At 40.1% G+C, this 17,932-nt stretch overlaps 1 pseudogene; it reads right to left on the bottom strand.

Annotated features, from left to right (window-relative positions):
• Nucleotides 1-16,567: 16,567 nt before the first annotated feature.
• LOC145111551 (agamous-like MADS-box protein AGL8 homolog) lies at nt 16,568-17,640 on the bottom strand (annotated as a pseudogene).
• Between the last annotated feature and the right edge of the window lie 292 nt (nt 17,641-17,932).

Genomic DNA, 17,932 nt, shown 5'->3' with positions numbered 1-17,932 from the left:
GACAAAAAGAACAATAATAAAAAGGGTCAATATTGTTTTATGTGATCAAATATCTGTTGGATTAGTGTCTAACCCTGTACCATATTTGGTAAGTACTTGACCCGGTTGTGTATGGTCCTTTTGGGTTTCCTTCACCAAAGCAACTTGACTGGAGAAATAATAGAGAAAGAGGTTATTATGGTTTATTAATATATTATATGAATAATATATTAAAGGATAAATCATATTTATTTAGTTAACATTGGTCAAGAATTAATTAAGAATTAATTTCGTGATTAAAAGAAGTTAACTAAACTAGGGGGCTGAATTATAATTATGTGATAGTTGCAAAATAGGGCAATGGATTCCCTATGGGATAGGGTGGACGAATCCAAGGGGATAAGGCCTTAGAATTTGTCCATGATAAGGTTTCTAGGGTTATCCTTTGGACTGCTTGCTGGGCAAGTAATCAGATAAGGATGAGGACTGAAACCCTAATCCTTGCACCTATATAAACACCCCTCGGCATATGAAATTCGTCCATGACTTGATCCCTAGGGTTGCTAGATCCAAATTTCATACCTCCCCTCTCTCTCTTGCCTCTCCATTTGCTCTTGGTGTTTGTGAACCATTAGAGGTACTACACTTGTGGTACTTGCTTTCAAAGACAAGAAGATTCAAGATTTAAGTTGTTATTACAATATAACAACAAGAGGTATGTATTTCATCCTTCTTTGTGATTTTCGAAATTACTAGAAGCATGCTAGGTTTCTTTATGTGTTCATAATGTTGTATAACTAATAGTGATAACATAGATCCAACTTTAGGGTTGCATGCACACATAGGATTGTTTGTATAAAACCCATCAGTGGTATCAGAGTCATTGGTTTTTGTTTTCAATTAGCATTATACAAATGTATGAACTTGAAAAATTAGGGTTTATGGCCAATAAACCCTAGGAGGCATGAATTTTCGAAATTAGGGTTCTTGAACCCTGATTTACGAAATTTGGTTAGGGTTTCCCAAACCCTGTCCTTAGCCTCCAAGATTTCGAAATTGGTTAGGGTTTCCCAAACCCTTTCCTTAGCCTCCAAGTTTTCGAATTCTAGGGTTATCCAACCCTTGAATTTCGAAATTTGCCTCCTTCCCCAAGATAAGATCCTATTTTTTAGGGATTTGGATAAATACCATATCTTGTAATTATCTTTTAAGTGTTTAAATTTGGTAATTAAAGATTTTGAATTATCTCATCCCATAATTTCGAATTTTAGGGGATTTAAGGGATTAGGTTAAATTAATTGTTTAATTTAAAAGATATCCTTACCAAAATAGAAGATAATTGTCAAATTAATTAGATAATCATTGCCTTATGTGATAAACTTGATTTATTTGAATTATTTGATAGATTATCTTGCAAGGATTTGAATTAGGTCGTATTTAGATAATTACTAATTAATTGGTTAACTATTATTATTTGTAATTTGATCTAGAATGTTCTTGCTTATGTTTTGAAAAGTTTCAAAACTTGCCCTCAAGTTTTGGAATTTAAATTTTGATTAAAAGTTTAATTTTAAAATGTTAAATTCTAAAACCCTAGTTTTGAAAAGTTCAAATTTCACCCTTTTGGCTTTATTAAGTTGATTAAAAGTATAATTAAAAGAAAGTTAATAAATCCATCATCATTTGGTTTATATTTGATCAAATTAAAAGTGTAATTTATAAAATTAAACCACATAGCATTTTAAAAGTGTAAAATACACCCTTATACTATTTATAACATTAAAAGTCTAATATTATATATGTATAACTTAAATGCTAGTCTTACCGTTAGTAGGCCTTATTCACGAAGCTAGTCTATAAGGGGTGTTTAAGGAAATTGCCTATAAAATGGCGATTGAATGGGTATCCACTCTTACCTACTGCACTCTTGACTAGTGGAGGGTCGTTAGCCGAACGGGTAGGATAGGGCAAACCCTCTCCTCATTAAAAGTATAATGAAATATAAAGTAACTAAACGTTTTACAAAATTCCCAATCTTAGTTACTTTAGGCAAAAGTGAATTGATGCAAATCCATGAAATTACACTTTGTACCCTTGCTAAGACGTTAGTGGAGCGTGTGTGGTTAACCGACACACTAATTGGGTTCTAAGCAAAGGCGGCGAAGGGTGAATCCATGTTTTTCATAGTTCGATGGAGCGTGTGTGGTTAACCGGCACATCGAATAGGTGACAATAACATTTGGGGCACCATGTATATTTGCATGGTTATTCACACCCTGTTTTGTGATCCTCGGCATCCCAGTCACAAATCGAGGGGCATATCGAGATTTAAACATGCCATTGAAAAGTTCAATGAATCTCAAAAGATCTAGGAGTTTTCAATACATTTAAGACTTAAATTCTTTTTCGTTTTTTCATGGTGGAAAATTAGTGAATCGTCATTCACTAACCTTCAAATGTTCTGCAGGTTAGATTATGGCATCCCTCTTCCAATTTGTAGGATGTTGTGTTGGATCCTAGCCTTAATGTCTCATTTGGGTGTTTCATTAAGGATTCAATCAACTAACTTGAATTTTATCCCGTTTTGTAGATGTCTAATTCTAACCATGGTCTTCCCGAATCCCAAGGAAAAAGTGTTCCTGTTGAAAGTGAAAGCTCGTTCCAAAGTGAAGGTTCAATGTGGACTAACTTGATTTCACTTCCTCCTTCTCCTCCCGTTGTTCTCCCTGACCCACAAGAACGAAGACTTGAAAGGTTCAAGATCATCGAAGCCATGTTGGAAATGAAACATGAAGATGTTAAACCCGTGTGTGCTCACGTTCTAGCAATGAAATCACACGTCGATAGGTTGATAATGTTGGGTGGCACTTTCCCAGAGAAGTAGGCTGTAGACTGGGTTCTTCAGTCACTTCCTGAATCATATAATGAGTTCATAAGAGAGTATTATATGATGGATCTTGATGCAACCCTCATTGACCTGACTTACATGATGATTGCTATTGAATCAGAAATGATTTGGCGAAGCAATGGAGCAATTTTGTCTAAAAACTCAACCTACCATGTTTCTGTGGATACTCCAGAAAAATCCACTTGTTTCCATTGTCATGAAAAGGGGCATTGGAGACGAAGCTGTCCAGTGTACCTGAGAGATCTAAGAGATGGGAGAGTCAAGGCGTATGGCTCTACTTCAGGTAAAATCCACTATCTAACTCTGTTAAATTCCTATTCATTGACTCTTAATACATGATGTGATAAGATTACATTTGGATGTTTTACAGGATCAAAGAAAAGAGAGGAAGCTTGATAGAAGAGCAAGATGAGTCTGATCACAAAGAAATGGATTACGATCGCATGGATTCGAAGATCAGATTTTGAGCTTAGAGAGTTATGATAGATTTGTTAGGAATATTTAGCTACATAGTTTTTCAATTTGATTTTGCATTATAAGGACAAATGTTTTCCGCTGCTTTTATGAATAAAATAAATTTTGTTTGACTTATTTATTTATATCCTTGCAATGAAATCGTTATGAAAAATTGATGTTTGCAATAAATGGATGTGATTCTTAGTTATATTATTTATGGAAATGTTGAAATTTCCTAAGTAAGGAAAGATTCCCATCGCCCAAGTTTCAATTGGACAGAGTCTTGGAATCATGTTATTTGAATCATGTGATGTATGGAAATCTTGATACTTAGAAATTTTAAGACTAATTCCTTGACAAAGAGTCAAGTGAAGGACTAGAAGGTCTGGTACACAGTGTTGTGCGCTAGTAAACTCTACCATAAATAACAATAAAATTATTCGTCATGATTTACTAAAGGCTTAGTAAATATGGTTATGCTTACAAGATTATGTATAATTCTGAATTATTGAAAAGTCTCAATAATAGTAGAACAAATAAGAAGAATCAATTAGGCAGAAAGATAAAAAGTTTCTCCAATCTAAGAAGAAGGGAAAGTACTTTTGTATCGCGTTTTATGATCATCTTGATAATTGTAAGAACAATATTACAATTCATCCTCTAAGGACACCTTAGTGCACTAGTTTGGCTAAGAAGAGGAATCGGGAATTGTTGTAGTGGTTGAGTCATGAAGATGAATCATACTTCGTTCCAATATCGAATATTAAAGTTAAGATTGTGACATCGAGTGACACATCTTAAGTAGTTTTATAACACCTAAATGTGGAATAGAGAAAGTTCTCATATTCCAACACATTTAAAATTTGTAAGTTGTGATGTCTTGAAGAAGACAAAGACCAACTAGAACAAATTAAGTTGAGTGTTAGTCTTGATAGAATTTTGCACTAACTCTTGAATATTTGTTTCTTGACAAGAGAATCATATATGTCAAGAGGTCAGTGGGAGTCTATATGATCTTGAAAAGTTTTCAAGAACCAATCAAGAATAAACCTAATTAATAATCACTAGCACACGACTTGAGGTTTCTAACCTATCGTGTTGACATATTCTCGTTTCTGTGCCATTCCAGTTTAGTCAACTGTGCATGTGAGTTCTATGAGTTCTCAATGGATTGCATAGAGGCAAGGCACCTTGATCAATGGAAAGTACATTGAAAAGTAGGGGTGAGCTGCTCAATAACTTGGAAGCAATGGTGGGACCCTTGATGGCAAGAAATCAAGAATAACAAGTTCTGTCCATAAGAGTTTGGATTTGTCACTAACATTTTCTTATGATTATGGTTATGATAAATTCACATGGATGAGAGCACATACACCTTAAAATCTAAGTGTCATAAGGTTTCTCTCCTTTATGAAAATGATTGTGAGGAAACGCTTTCACTAAGAAAGATTTTGAAGATAGCATTGTGTAATTTGGATTTCTCAGATTCAACTATGATTACGGCATCCCTCTTCATACTTCGAATTATGGGAAATGGAAAATGGATCTGAACATTTTTAGACTTATTGCTATGAGTTCTAGAATCGTTTAGACACACACATATGAGCTGTCGAAGGAAAGGTGTATGAGGTTGAGAAGCTTAGATAAAGTCTTATCGAAGCATCTAGTATTAGAAATATGAACTTAAGAAATTCAATAAGCATTGTTTTCTTGAAGTTCAGTTGATTTCTGAATACATGTCAAAGCTAGTGGGGGCATAAGTGTTATGCTGGTATGAACATAATCATCATGTTAGTGGGAGCATGAGAATTATGGTAAGTTGCAAGGTGGCAATATTAATTATAGAAAACAAAAGTTTCCGTTCGCAAAGTTGCAATGTTGAAAAGTTGTTTTGCTATAATTAAGGGAGAGAATATTATACTTCGTTTCGAAATCTAAGAGCTTAGATTGAGAAATTTCAATCAAATTTAGTCAAATATATGAATTGCATTCTCAAAATTCGATTATGATTACGGCATCCCTTTTCTTAATTCGAGTTTTGAGAACATGGCAAATAGAAATATTATGGCAAAAGACTGATAAAGTATCACGTCTTTATGTAAGACATTATGCTTCGTGTTCCATACGCTTCGAGTATAGGATCGATCACATATGTTGTAATAATTGACCGTTCTAAAATTTTCCAAATGCCTGGGGCATTAAGAGGGAAAAAAGGAGTAGAACCGGACATGACTAAATTTTATTAAACAACTATCAAAGGACAATCTAAGGTTCGCCAAGGATTGGTCGCTTGTGGATAGTTGGAAGTATAGTCGTGGATGGAATATATTGACATTATTATGAATAGATAAGATTCTATTCAGAATGAGTTGTCATATGGCAAATGTGGAAATGATTCCATATTGGGAGTTGGACGTTAAGAATCTATATGTCTAGATTAGAAACTTTTATGCAGAAGGATATTCAAAGGAATGTACCTTGAATAGGAGACTTCGTATCTATGGAATTGTCTTGCAACAATCTCCATTAGAGGACTTTGTAATTTCATTGACAATAGTCTTTGTGACTTTAGTGCAGTGACATTACGAAAGGATCGTTGCATAAAACGTTAGAATATAACATATTCTATAAGTGGCAAGAATTTGATATTCTTGCACTTGTGATAAGGATTGGGAGTTGTGAAATGAGTATGATTGGAAATGTGTTCATTTGATCTATTTCACAAAGTAGGGACCATAGGTAAACATTGTGTGCATGCTAAGAGCATGGGACAATTGTAGTAATAATTCAAGTAATAAGTTAATTAACCGAAACAACAAATAATGAGTAATCGATATGGTGATAAATAAAAGGTGTTTTATTTATACTCAAAGGTTTGGGACCATATAGGATTAGTATTATTCTTGTGTTTCACTTTGCATGTTTTGACTTCCTGAATAATTAATTATTTCAGAATAATCAAATTATTCGAATGGTCCACAGTCGTTCATATGTTGGAAGTAGGTATGAATGAAGAATGTCATGAATTGATTTGTAGATTGTCTAAAGTGTATTTGACATAGCAAAGGTTTGCTGCAACGTTCATGAGTGCTTATGGATATGATTTTGAGCATTGGATTAAACCCATGCTCACTTGGATCGCTTCATGGATTTTATCACGAGCGATTGGTGAGACGATGATATCTTGTATTTTTGAAACCGAGATGTGTGAGTTGTATCTTGCGAATCGGTTACACATTGATAATATGTAAACGCACCAGTAACTTGGTGTTATAAAACATATTGTTGTGTGTGATTTGGTAAGTGAGTGCAAGCAAGCATTGAGTTGAAGTTTATCCATTCCTTTTACCCAAAGTGGGATAAAAGCGATATATGTGGGTCCCTCGATGATTTAGTGATGACAAACGTAAATGCTCGGCCGGGCTAGGGCTAATTTGATTTGTTCAATTAGTCAGTCGTCGTAAATCGGAAATCGGGAAACAACACATAGACCGAGAGAATGATTTCAATCCATGTCTCACGTCTATACGGTATCTAGAATGGAGGAATATATGATCCCTTATCTAAAGGACAGGTTACTGATAAGATCAGAGTTCGACAACGTCTTTGAGAGCTACGATTGCTAATAGGATTGTACTTGCATTTATGGTTACTAGACTTATCAAAGTGGGAGACTGTTGGATTAGTGTCTAAGCATGTAACCATATTTGGTAAGTACTTGACCCGGTTGTGCATGGTCCTTTTGGGTTGCCTTCACCAAAACAACTTGACTGGAGAAATAATAGAGAAAGAGGTTATTATGGTTTATTAATATATTATATGAATAATATATTAAAGGAGAAATCATATTTATTTAGTTAACATTGGTCAAGAATTAATCAAGAACTAATTTTGTGATTAAAAGAAGTTAACTAAACTAGGGGGGCTGAATTGTAATTATATGATAGTTGCAAAATAGGGCAATGGATGCCCAATGGGATAGGGTAGACGAATTCAAGGGGATAAGGCCTTAGAATTCGTCCATGATAAGGTTTCTAGGGTTATCCTTTGGACTGCTTGGTGGGTAGGTAATCAGATAAGGATAAGGACTGAAACCCTAATCCCTGCACCTATATAAACACCCCTTGGCATATGAAATTCGTCCATGACTTGATCCCTAGGGTTCCTAGATCCGAATTTCATACCTCCCCTCTCTCTCTCTCTCTTGCCTCTCCATTTGCTTTTGGTGTTTGTGAACCATTAGAGGTACTACTGTAACACCCAAAATTTTAAAACAATTTTTCACTTTTTAAAACCATATAAATTCATCCACAATTGCTTTCAAAAACAATGTATCAATTTTATCTCACTACAAATCCCAAGATCCAATCATAATAAACTCTGCGGGTGTGTGTACAGATCATGTCGGCGCCTTCCCGCGATCACCACTGGTACCTGAAACACATAACACATAACACCGTAAGCATAAAGCTTAGTGAGTTCCCCAAAATACCACTCTAACACATATTAGCCACTCGAGGCTATGACTCTGCTGACCCTCTGGTCAGTGTGTCTCAGTGGGACCCTCCAGTCCCAACTCTCTGTGGGCTCTCTAGCCTAACTCTATGGACCCAAAGGTCCTAACTCTGATAACTCTGGATCATGCATATCACATATCACAATAAATCTCAACACATAAATAGCATACAAATACACTGGCACATAACTATAAAACATAACACACATTAGCCACTCGAGGCTATAACTCTGTGGGCCCTTGGGCCCTAACTCTGTGGACCCTCTGGTCCTAGCTCTTTGGACCTTCCGGTCCTAACTCTGGTATACACACAGCATAAATCACATAGAAATAATGTCGTGCCACAAATCACATGGACAACATACAATAACTCTGTCACATAACTCTGTTACCACTCTAGGTAAAGTATAGTGAGAAGACTCACCTCGGGTAACTCGGTAAAGCTCGAACTCTGTAAAATCAGGTCTAGCCTCCGCCTAGTCATGTAAAATAAATACTCTCAATCAATACATCTCTCAAGGCTAGACTATTCCTCCTCTTAGTACTCTCAGAAGGGTAAAAGACCATTTTACCCCTCCTATGGCTCAAAGGCCCTAAAGTTGACCAAACCCTAAAAGTCAACAAAAGTCAACCCTCCGGGTTACGCTGCGCGTACCAAACACGTACGCTGGGCGTACCCGGCGTCCTCACAGAAACGGGGTGCGCGACCCCTTACGCTGCGCGTACTGAGATTACGCCTCGCGTAACTCTCAGTTTCAGTCCCTTAGCTCTTGAGGTCTTAATCAGTTAAGACTCTCGTCCAACTTTTAGATCTGGCCGTTTCTAAGCCTCTTAATCCATAAAGTCGATAACTTTAAGCCTTTGCATGGCTGAACAAGTCACTAACACCCAAAATATACCACTTCTAGCCCTAGAAAGCTCAAAACTCTAGCATGTCCTCATATCAACGACCAAGATAGAAACTTTATGGATCTAAAACATAAATATCACTGAAAGGGGACAGATCTTGGACCATGGAGCACCTTACACTCATAAAGTCTCCACCTTTGGGACTTTTAACCCTAGAAATGGCCCATGCAACAACAAACCAAAAGAAGAGGAAAGCTTTGAACTTTATACCTCTAAAAGCAGCTCCTTCCTCTGTAGATCTCAGATCCAAACTTGCACTTCAAGCTCTAGCTTCCACAAGCTCCTCTCCTTCTTCTTCACTAACACCCCAAGGCACTTTTAGCTCCAAAATCACACATACTCACTAAGGACGATGGGAAGTTCTCTCTTAGGGTTTTACTCACTGCTAGGGAGGCTGAGAAATGAGCCTTAGCATCCAATATATAGGGCACAAGTCTGAAATTAGGGTTTGCACCTGGACACATTACGCCCAGCGTAACCCTGAGTACGCCCAGCGTACTCAGGCGAGTCCGCGTCCAAAATAAGCGCATGAGTACGCGCAGTGTACTCTTGAGTACGCCCAGCGTACTCATTTGCTACCAATTCCTCTTAAGGGCTTAACTTGACACTTTGAATAAAAGAAGGGCTAAATAGTTGTACCTGAATTTCGGGATGTTACAATTCTCCCCCACTAGAACTAGACTTCGCCCTCGAAGTCTCACTCAACAAATAACTCTGGATACTGCTCGCGCATCTCTAACTCCGGCTCCCAGGTCATTTCAGAACCCTTCCGATGTTGCCACTGGACTTGAACCAATGACACCTCCTTGTTTCTCAAAGTCTTGATCCTTCGATCCACAATCGCAACCGGTCTCTCAACATAATTCAGGCTCGCATCCACCTGAATGTCCTCTAACGGAACCACTGCCGACTCATCAGCGATACACTTCCTCAACTGAGACACGTGGAAGGTATCGTGAATCTGGCTCAACTCCGTAGGTAGCTTCAAACGATACGCTACCCTGCCCACCCTGGCAGTCACCCTGAAAGGACCAATATACCGAGGTCCCAACTTACCCCTCTTCCTGAATCGGATCACCCCCTTCCAAGGAGATACCTTCAGGAGTACTAAATCACCAACCTGGAACTCAAGCTCGGATCGTCGCCTATCCGCATAACTCTTCTGGCGACTCTGAGTGGTTCAACAACCTCTGTCTGACCCGCTGAATCTGCTCAGTCGTCTGAAGTACTATCTCTGTACTACCCATCACACGCTGCCCGACCTCACCCCAACAAATGGGAGTTCGGCACCTCCTTCCATACAACAGCTCAAAGAGTGGCATACTGATGCTCAAATGATGGCTGTTGTTATAGGAAAACTCAACCAAGGGTAAATACGTGTCCCAACTTCCTCCGAAGTCCAATACACATGCCCGAAGCATGTCCTCGAGCGTCCGAATCGTCCGCCCGCTCTGCCCGTCTGTCTGTGGGTGGTAGGCGGTACTGAAATGCAACCTCGTACCCAACTGGAGATCGACTCAACCCCGACCTCTATCATCTGATACTCATCGTTGGACCCTTCGGTCCGGTCTGTACAACACATCACCAGGACTCAACTCAACTCAAGAGTTTGGTCCGCCCGTAGTTGGAATCGCTCGTTCCAACGACTCATTCAACTCATAGCTTGGGGACCCGCAACCCATGTGTACTTTACTTATCCAATCCCTTCGGATTGGATGTCCACACTTACTCGGAATGTAATGATTCCCAATCATTGAGGAGACCCCGGTCTCACCCCTGGTCCGACCACCAGGCTCCCAAAACTCATGCATAGGGCTTTTCAAGCCTAAAACCCTCCTGTGTCATGCTCAGATCAAGAAGGCTTCCTCATAACAACCTCTCGCTAATTAGTGCGTATTACGGCTCCCCATAACATCACCACAACCTCCTACTGACTAGTAAGTACTACGGCTCCCCATAGTATCACAACAACCTCTCTCTGACTAGTGAGTACTACGGCTCCCCGTAGTATCACAACAACCTCTCTCTGACTAGTGAGTACTATGGCTCCCCATAGTATCACAACAACCTCTCTCTGACTAGTGAGTACTACGGCTCCCCATAGTATCACAACAACCTCTCTCTGACTAGTGAGTACTACGGCTCCCCATAGTATCACAACAACCTCTCTCTGACTAGTGAGTACTACGGCTCCCCATAGTATCACAACAACCTCTCTCTGACTAGTGAGTACTACGGCTCCCCATAGTATCACAACAACCTCTCTCTGACTAGTGAGTACTACGGCTCCCCATAGTATCACAACAACCTCTCTCTGACTAGTGAGTACTACGGCTTCCTGTAACATCACAACACCCTTCCCTAGTAGCTCCTGAAGCTGCGAGGATAACTACTGCGTCTCTGGCGGCGCAAGGCGATAAGGCGCCTTGGCGATAGGCGCTGCCCCCGGAACCAACTCGATGCGAAACTCTACTTGCCTCTCGGGAGGCACACCCGGCAACTCCTCGGGAAAAACATCCGGGGACTCTCTCACTATCGGAACGTCATCCATCGAACTTGGCCTCCCAGCGGCCTCTCGTGTGTCCATCACATAGGACACATACCCGCTGCAGCCTTGCTGAAAACTCTGTCTCGCTCTGGCGGTTGAACAAAACGCCGACCCACATCGGTTACCCTCGTTGTACACCGTAAGTACTCCCCCACTGGGGTCTCGTATCGTCACCAACTGTCGCTCGCAGTCTATGACAACCCCAAATCGGCTTAACCCAACCATGCCCACTATGACACACACATGTCCCCCATCGATATCGGGACTAGATCTATCGGGGACTCAACACCGAAGATCTCGAGTACACATCCTCGACTCACATTCATAACATACTCCGCTCGCTCGTCCGCTATGGAAACTCGTAGAGGTCGACTCACGCCTCTCGTCGGCTACTGAGGTGCCGACCAAACGTTATTGACACAAATGATCGACTCGCTCCCGAGTCAATTATCACCAAAACAGGTACGGAACCCACAAAAAGTACCAGCCACAACATCGGGCGATTCGCGGAACTCCTTCGCTGTCAACTGTAAAACTCTCCCGCGAGCCTTCGGTGCCTCGACCTTCGCTGGCCGAACCTCGGTAACTCTAGCAGCAGGTGCAGATTCCTCAATTCAAATACTCGGTTCTTCCCTGCTTAGGGTTCGAACCACCACCAATTGGTGCACCAACACTCTATCCCTCATGCTGTCTCCACCAGTAACATCGCACCTAATTCCGCAAGGTGCTATGCAACGCTTGATGATTTCTCTGACAAGGATCAAACAACTCCAGATACCAAGGTCTCGTATGCAACCTTCAGAACTTACCATCGTGACTACCTCTAGTTATTCAGGACCTCACACTATACTCTCACCGGACCTCCCAACTGTCCCGTGTTAACACTAACTCTGGATCTGGAAATAATGAACCATCATACTCCTCACCCTTGACTCCTTGCCCAACGTTCCAACATGCTCCTTATCACAAGAGCCGAAACCACATTTCCACCCCTTATACCTCTCAGAAATAATAGGAGTCACTGCCCTGATATACCCTTCTTGATCGCCCAATACCGCACCTAACACCTGCCCTATTATACTCAATTAGGGTGCATCCTGATCCTTGACCATTTCAGTCTCCACTGTCAACCTGCTCAAACTATATCACTCCCTCGCGGAAGACCTACTGTCGGATACTCTGATTGAAAAGTCACCATCAGTGCGATCCCACAGGGTTCACTCCAACTCAGAAACCGAAATCTCAACACCTCTTACGCCCCCCACAAGAAACGGAAATAGCACCACTCGGGTCACGGGAAGTGACATATCTACTATCGGCCGGCTCTCCAGCTCAGACCGTATCCCTCCATAACGCACCGTCCCTACTCTACTCTGATTCTTGCGACTCGAATGGCATATCACCAACAATCCCTTGGAGCTAACTCGGTTTCCCTATCATGGGATGCTCCACTAAAACTCGTTCTTCCTGGCCTTCTGGGCCCATACTCCTTCACATCCGACCTTGGTCTAGATAATCGCTGCGGAATAACCGGCAAAACCAGAAGCACTCACCGCCACATTTCATGGTACTCGAACCATGTCCTCTCTTCTCAACCCGCCTCAATTCATGGTACTCGAACCACAAAATCACCCCTCGATCTGCCACCAATCATGGTACTCGAACCATGACATCACCTCTTGATCTGCTACCAATCATGGTACCCGAACCATGACATCACTTCTCGACCTGTCACCAATCATGGTACTCGAACCACAAAATCACCCCTCGATCCGCCACCAATCATGGTACTCGAACCATGACATCACCTCTTGATCTGCTACCAATCATGGTACCCGAACCATGACATCACTTCTCGACCTGTCACCAATCATGGTACTCGAACCATGACATCACCTCTCGATCTGCTACTAATCATGGTACTCCAACCATGACATCACCTCTCGATCTGTCACCAATCATGGTACTCGAACCATGACATCACCTCTCGATCTGCTACTAATCATGGTACTCGAACCATGACATCACCTCTCATTTTTCCACCAATCATGGTACTCGAACCATGACATCACCTCTCGATCTGCTACTAATCATGGTACTCGAACCATGACATCACCCCTCGATCCGCTACTCACAATCCTCCGGATCGCCACGGTCATTTCGTCAAAATCATACTGCGAATCTCTTCATCGCTAATACCGCTGCCCTCCGGCGTGTGCGGTGTTCCAACCATGATGTCTCTGAAACATAATATGAAGATACCAGAGACTCGATCGAGTATACTCGCACTCGATAACTCAACCCTACTTGTTCCTGAGTACCCAATGGATTCTTACTTAGGGTGCGCGCTGCTCCGGTGTCTTCAGTAGTACGGGCCCTATACTACCGTCCACACCGCATCAGTATTCACTCTAAGTCCTCCTCCTTGGATCCCAAGTCCCAAGTACTCTACTCTCTTTAACCATATGCTACTCACTAGCAGCTCTCTCATAACTCCTCGCTGCTATCTAAACACTCTCAAGTATCCCTAGCAACAAAACTCCTAGACTAAGGCATCACATATCAGGCCACTCTAGTCCTAATAAGAATACCTAGTCTACTCTAGCATGCATAGCATAACTCATCGCATATCATAACATAATATATCTCATAACACTAATTGCAAGGGTATTTTGGGAATTCACCGTTCGGGTGCTGGCTGATCGTACACACGGCTCTGCTCTGTTTGTCTCAAAACTCTTTTTACTCTTTTAAAATTGTTTAGTCATCAAAATTTCTCTTAAATCCTCAGTTTGAGTTCAGATACGCCCGAAGATGTATCCGAATCCCTCAAACCAAGGCTCTGATACCAACTTGTAACACCGTAATTTTCAAAACAATTTTTCACTTTTTAAAACCATATAAATTCATCCACAATTGCTTTCAAAAACAATGTATCAATTTTATCTCACTACAAATCCCAAGATCCAATCATAATAAACTCTGCGGGTGTGTGTACAGATCATGCCGGCGCCTTCCCGCGATCACCACTGGTACCTGAAACACATAACACATAACACCGTAAGCATAAAGCTTAGTGAGTTCCCCAAAATACCACTCTAACACATATTAGCCACTCGAGGCTATGACTCTGCTGACCCTCTGGTCAGTGTGTCTCAGTGGGACCCTCCAGTCCCAACTCTCTGTGGGCTCTCTAGCCCTAACTCTATGGACCCAAAGGTCCTAACTCTGATAACTCTGGATCATGCATATCACATATCACAATAAATCTCAACACATAAATAGCATACAAATATACTGGCACATAACTATAAAACATAACACACATTAGCCACTCGAGGCTATAACTCTGTGGGCCCTTGGGCCCTAACTCTGTGGACCCTCTGGTCCTAGCTCTTTGGACCTTCCGGTCCTAACTCTGGTATACACACAACATAAATCACATAGAAATAATGTCGTGCCACAAATCACATGGACAACATACAATAACTCTGTCACATAACTCTGTTACCACTCTAGGTAAAGTATAGTGAGAAGACTCACCTCGGGTAACTCGGTAAAGCTCGAACTCTGTAAAATCAGGTCTAGCCTCCGCCTAGTCATGTAAAATAAATACTCTCAATCAATACATCTCTCAAGGCTAGACTATTCCTCCTCTTAGTACTCTCAGAAGGGTAAAAGACCATTTTACCCCTCCCATGGCTCAAAGGCCCTAAAGTTGACCAAACCCTAAAAGTCAACAAAAGTCAACCCTCCGGGTTACGCTGCGCGTACCAAACACGTACGCTGGGCGTACCCGGCGTCCTCACAGAAACGGGGTGCGCGACCCCTTACGCTGCGCGTACTGAGATTACGCCCCGCGTAACTCTCAGTTTCAGTCCCTTAGCTCTTGAAGTCTTAATCAGTTAAGACTCTCGTCCAACTTTTAGATCTGACCGTTTCTAAGCCTCTTAATCCATAAAGTCGATAACTTTAAGCCTTTGCATGGCTGAACAAGTCACTAACACCCAAAATATACCACTTCTAGCCCTAGAAAGCTCAAAACTCTAGCATGTCCTCATATCAACGACCAAGATAGAAACTTTATGGATCTAAAACATAAATATCACTGAAAGGGGACAGATCTTGGACCATGGAGCACCTTACACTCATAAAGTCTCCACCTTTGGGACTTTTAACCCTAGAAATGGCCCATGCAACAACAAACCAAAAGAAGAGGAAAGCTTTGAACTTTATACCTCTAAAAGCAGCTCCTTCCTCTGTGGATCTCAGATCCAAACTTGCACTTCAAGCTCTAGCTTCCACAAGCTCCTCTCCTTCTTCTTCACTAACACCCCAAGGCACTTTTAGCTCCAAAATCACACATACTCACTAAGGGCGATGGGAAGTTCTCTCTTAGGGTTTTACTCACTGCTAGGGAGGCTGAGAAATGAGCCTTAGCATCCAATATATAGGGCACAAGTCTGAAATTAGGGTTTGCACCTGGACACATTACGCCCAGCGTAACCCTGAGTACGCCCAGCGTACTCAGGCGAGTCCGCGTCCAAAATAAGCGCATGAGTACGCGCAGCGTACTCTTGAGTACGCCCAGCGTACTCATTTGCTACCAATTCCTCTTAAGGGCTTAACTTGACACTTTGAATAAAAGAAGGGGTAAATAGTTGTACCTGAATTTCGGGATGTTACAACTACATTTGTGGTACTTGCTTTTAAAGACAAGAAGATTCAAGATTTAAGTTGTTATTACAATATAACAACAAGAGGTATGTATTTCATCCTTCTTTGTGATTTTCGAAAGTACTAGAAGCATGCTAGGTTTCTTTATGTGTTCATAATGTTGTATAACTAATAGTGATAACATAGATCCAACTCTAGGGTTGCATGCACACACATGATTGTTTGTATAAAACCCATCAATATCTAATTTTTTTAGTTTTTCCTTTACAAAAAGAAACTTAGGTTTTCAGTTCCTTTCATTTGAAAATAACCTTTGGTACATGTTGATGTGGTACTATAAAAGTTGCTATTTCATATATGGCCCATGCCATTGACCATACATATATAAAATGTATGTTACATCCTTCTTATAATATTTAAAAGTCCACCCCTCCTCACAAATAGCAGAAATTGTATATGTTTTACATATCCGTAAACCATTTGATTTTCAAGAGGACACATCGAAAATATGGGTCTTGTTTTTACATAGGAAGCCTCTAATGGTTTATGTGTTGAAGCATCCATGGAGGCAATACTATTGAAGGTTGACCTTCTCTTGGAATTGATTCAACCGATCCATCAATTCCTCCATCACATATCCTACATACAGATAGAGATAGAGATACATATATAGATAATATGAGACAGGGATCAAGAAGCTAACCTAGTGAAGGTGTTAAAATGAATTGAAGGCATGTTGTAGTGTTTTGTTGCTCTACAAGAGGTTGTTGGGAATGTTCTTTTTTTTACTTGTTTTATATGTGTAGTGTTTACTTTTAATTGCTTTATATGGTATGCTAGACATTTTAAGAACAATTAAACACCTTGTATTTGAGTTAAAATTTTCAAAAACTTTTACCAAAATTTTCAAAAACTTTTACCTTCTTTGACAGAGTGTTGTTTTGATTCTGCAATGCCATGCCCTGGGCATTTTTAATTAAATTGTATGAATTGATTCACCAAGTGTAATAAAAAGAAAGTAATTTTTATGCTTCATGATTACACTTCTTTTTTATTTACATTATGTTACTGAAAGATATCGTTACTTACGTACCTATCCTTACTTACGTACCTTTTTCTGTAGCATAGAAATTGACTCAACCATAAGCTCATTCTATGAATAACAACATAAGTTTTGTTTAAAACATTGTACAAAAACATATGTTATTTTTATGATTTTTAAAGCAGCTTATGTATACCTTTCTCAATCTAATATTTCAATAGATGTATCAATTTGGTGCTCCATGTTTTGAAGCTCTTTGAGACTCAAGGAAACAAGGTCTTCTTCCATAATATGCTTATGACGAGTAGATTAACATACATTATTTTCCATCATAGATATATTGAAAAAATGGTTTAATATATTTTACCTCTATGTTTTTTGCAAAAGTTCAATTCTAGATTTGAGCTTCGCATGTTCCAATGTCCAATTACCCTATAATTTATGAGTGTTGTTTAAGGTCAATCTTTTAAGTTTCATGAAGTTCATATAAAAGTAGTAGGTATTATACATACAATTGATTCTTGATCGGTTACAGTAATGTTCCTTTCTTCATATGAGTGTCTTCCGTACCTCTCGAGGATCCTTTCCATGTTATTGCTAGTAGTAGTGTAAAACATTAATATACCAAAAACTAGATATGTTACCATAAGTGATATCAAAATAAAAATAATCCATACGTTATTATAAAGTTATAGCAAAAAGGAATATAACATGGTAATTTTCAATCATCCTTTGTGATTAACAACCAATACGCAACACTTCGCCGATTTATCTCCATCACTCTCTAGTCTCCATGGATTCTTTCTTAAAAATCGTAATTTTATGTAACGTCCGCGTTTCTCGCTATGCATTAACTAAATAATTAGGGTCAACAATTGTAACTTATTTGATATAATA

The sequence above is a fragment of the Lactuca virosa genome, chromosome 1, assembly GCF_052849685.1.
Source record: "Lactuca virosa cultivar CGN04683 chromosome 1, Lactuca_virosa_CGN04683_v6, whole genome shotgun sequence".
NCBI lineage: Eukaryota > Viridiplantae > Streptophyta > Magnoliopsida > Asterales > Asteraceae > Lactuca > Lactuca virosa.
This window is presented reverse-complemented; position numbering and strand designations above follow the sequence as displayed.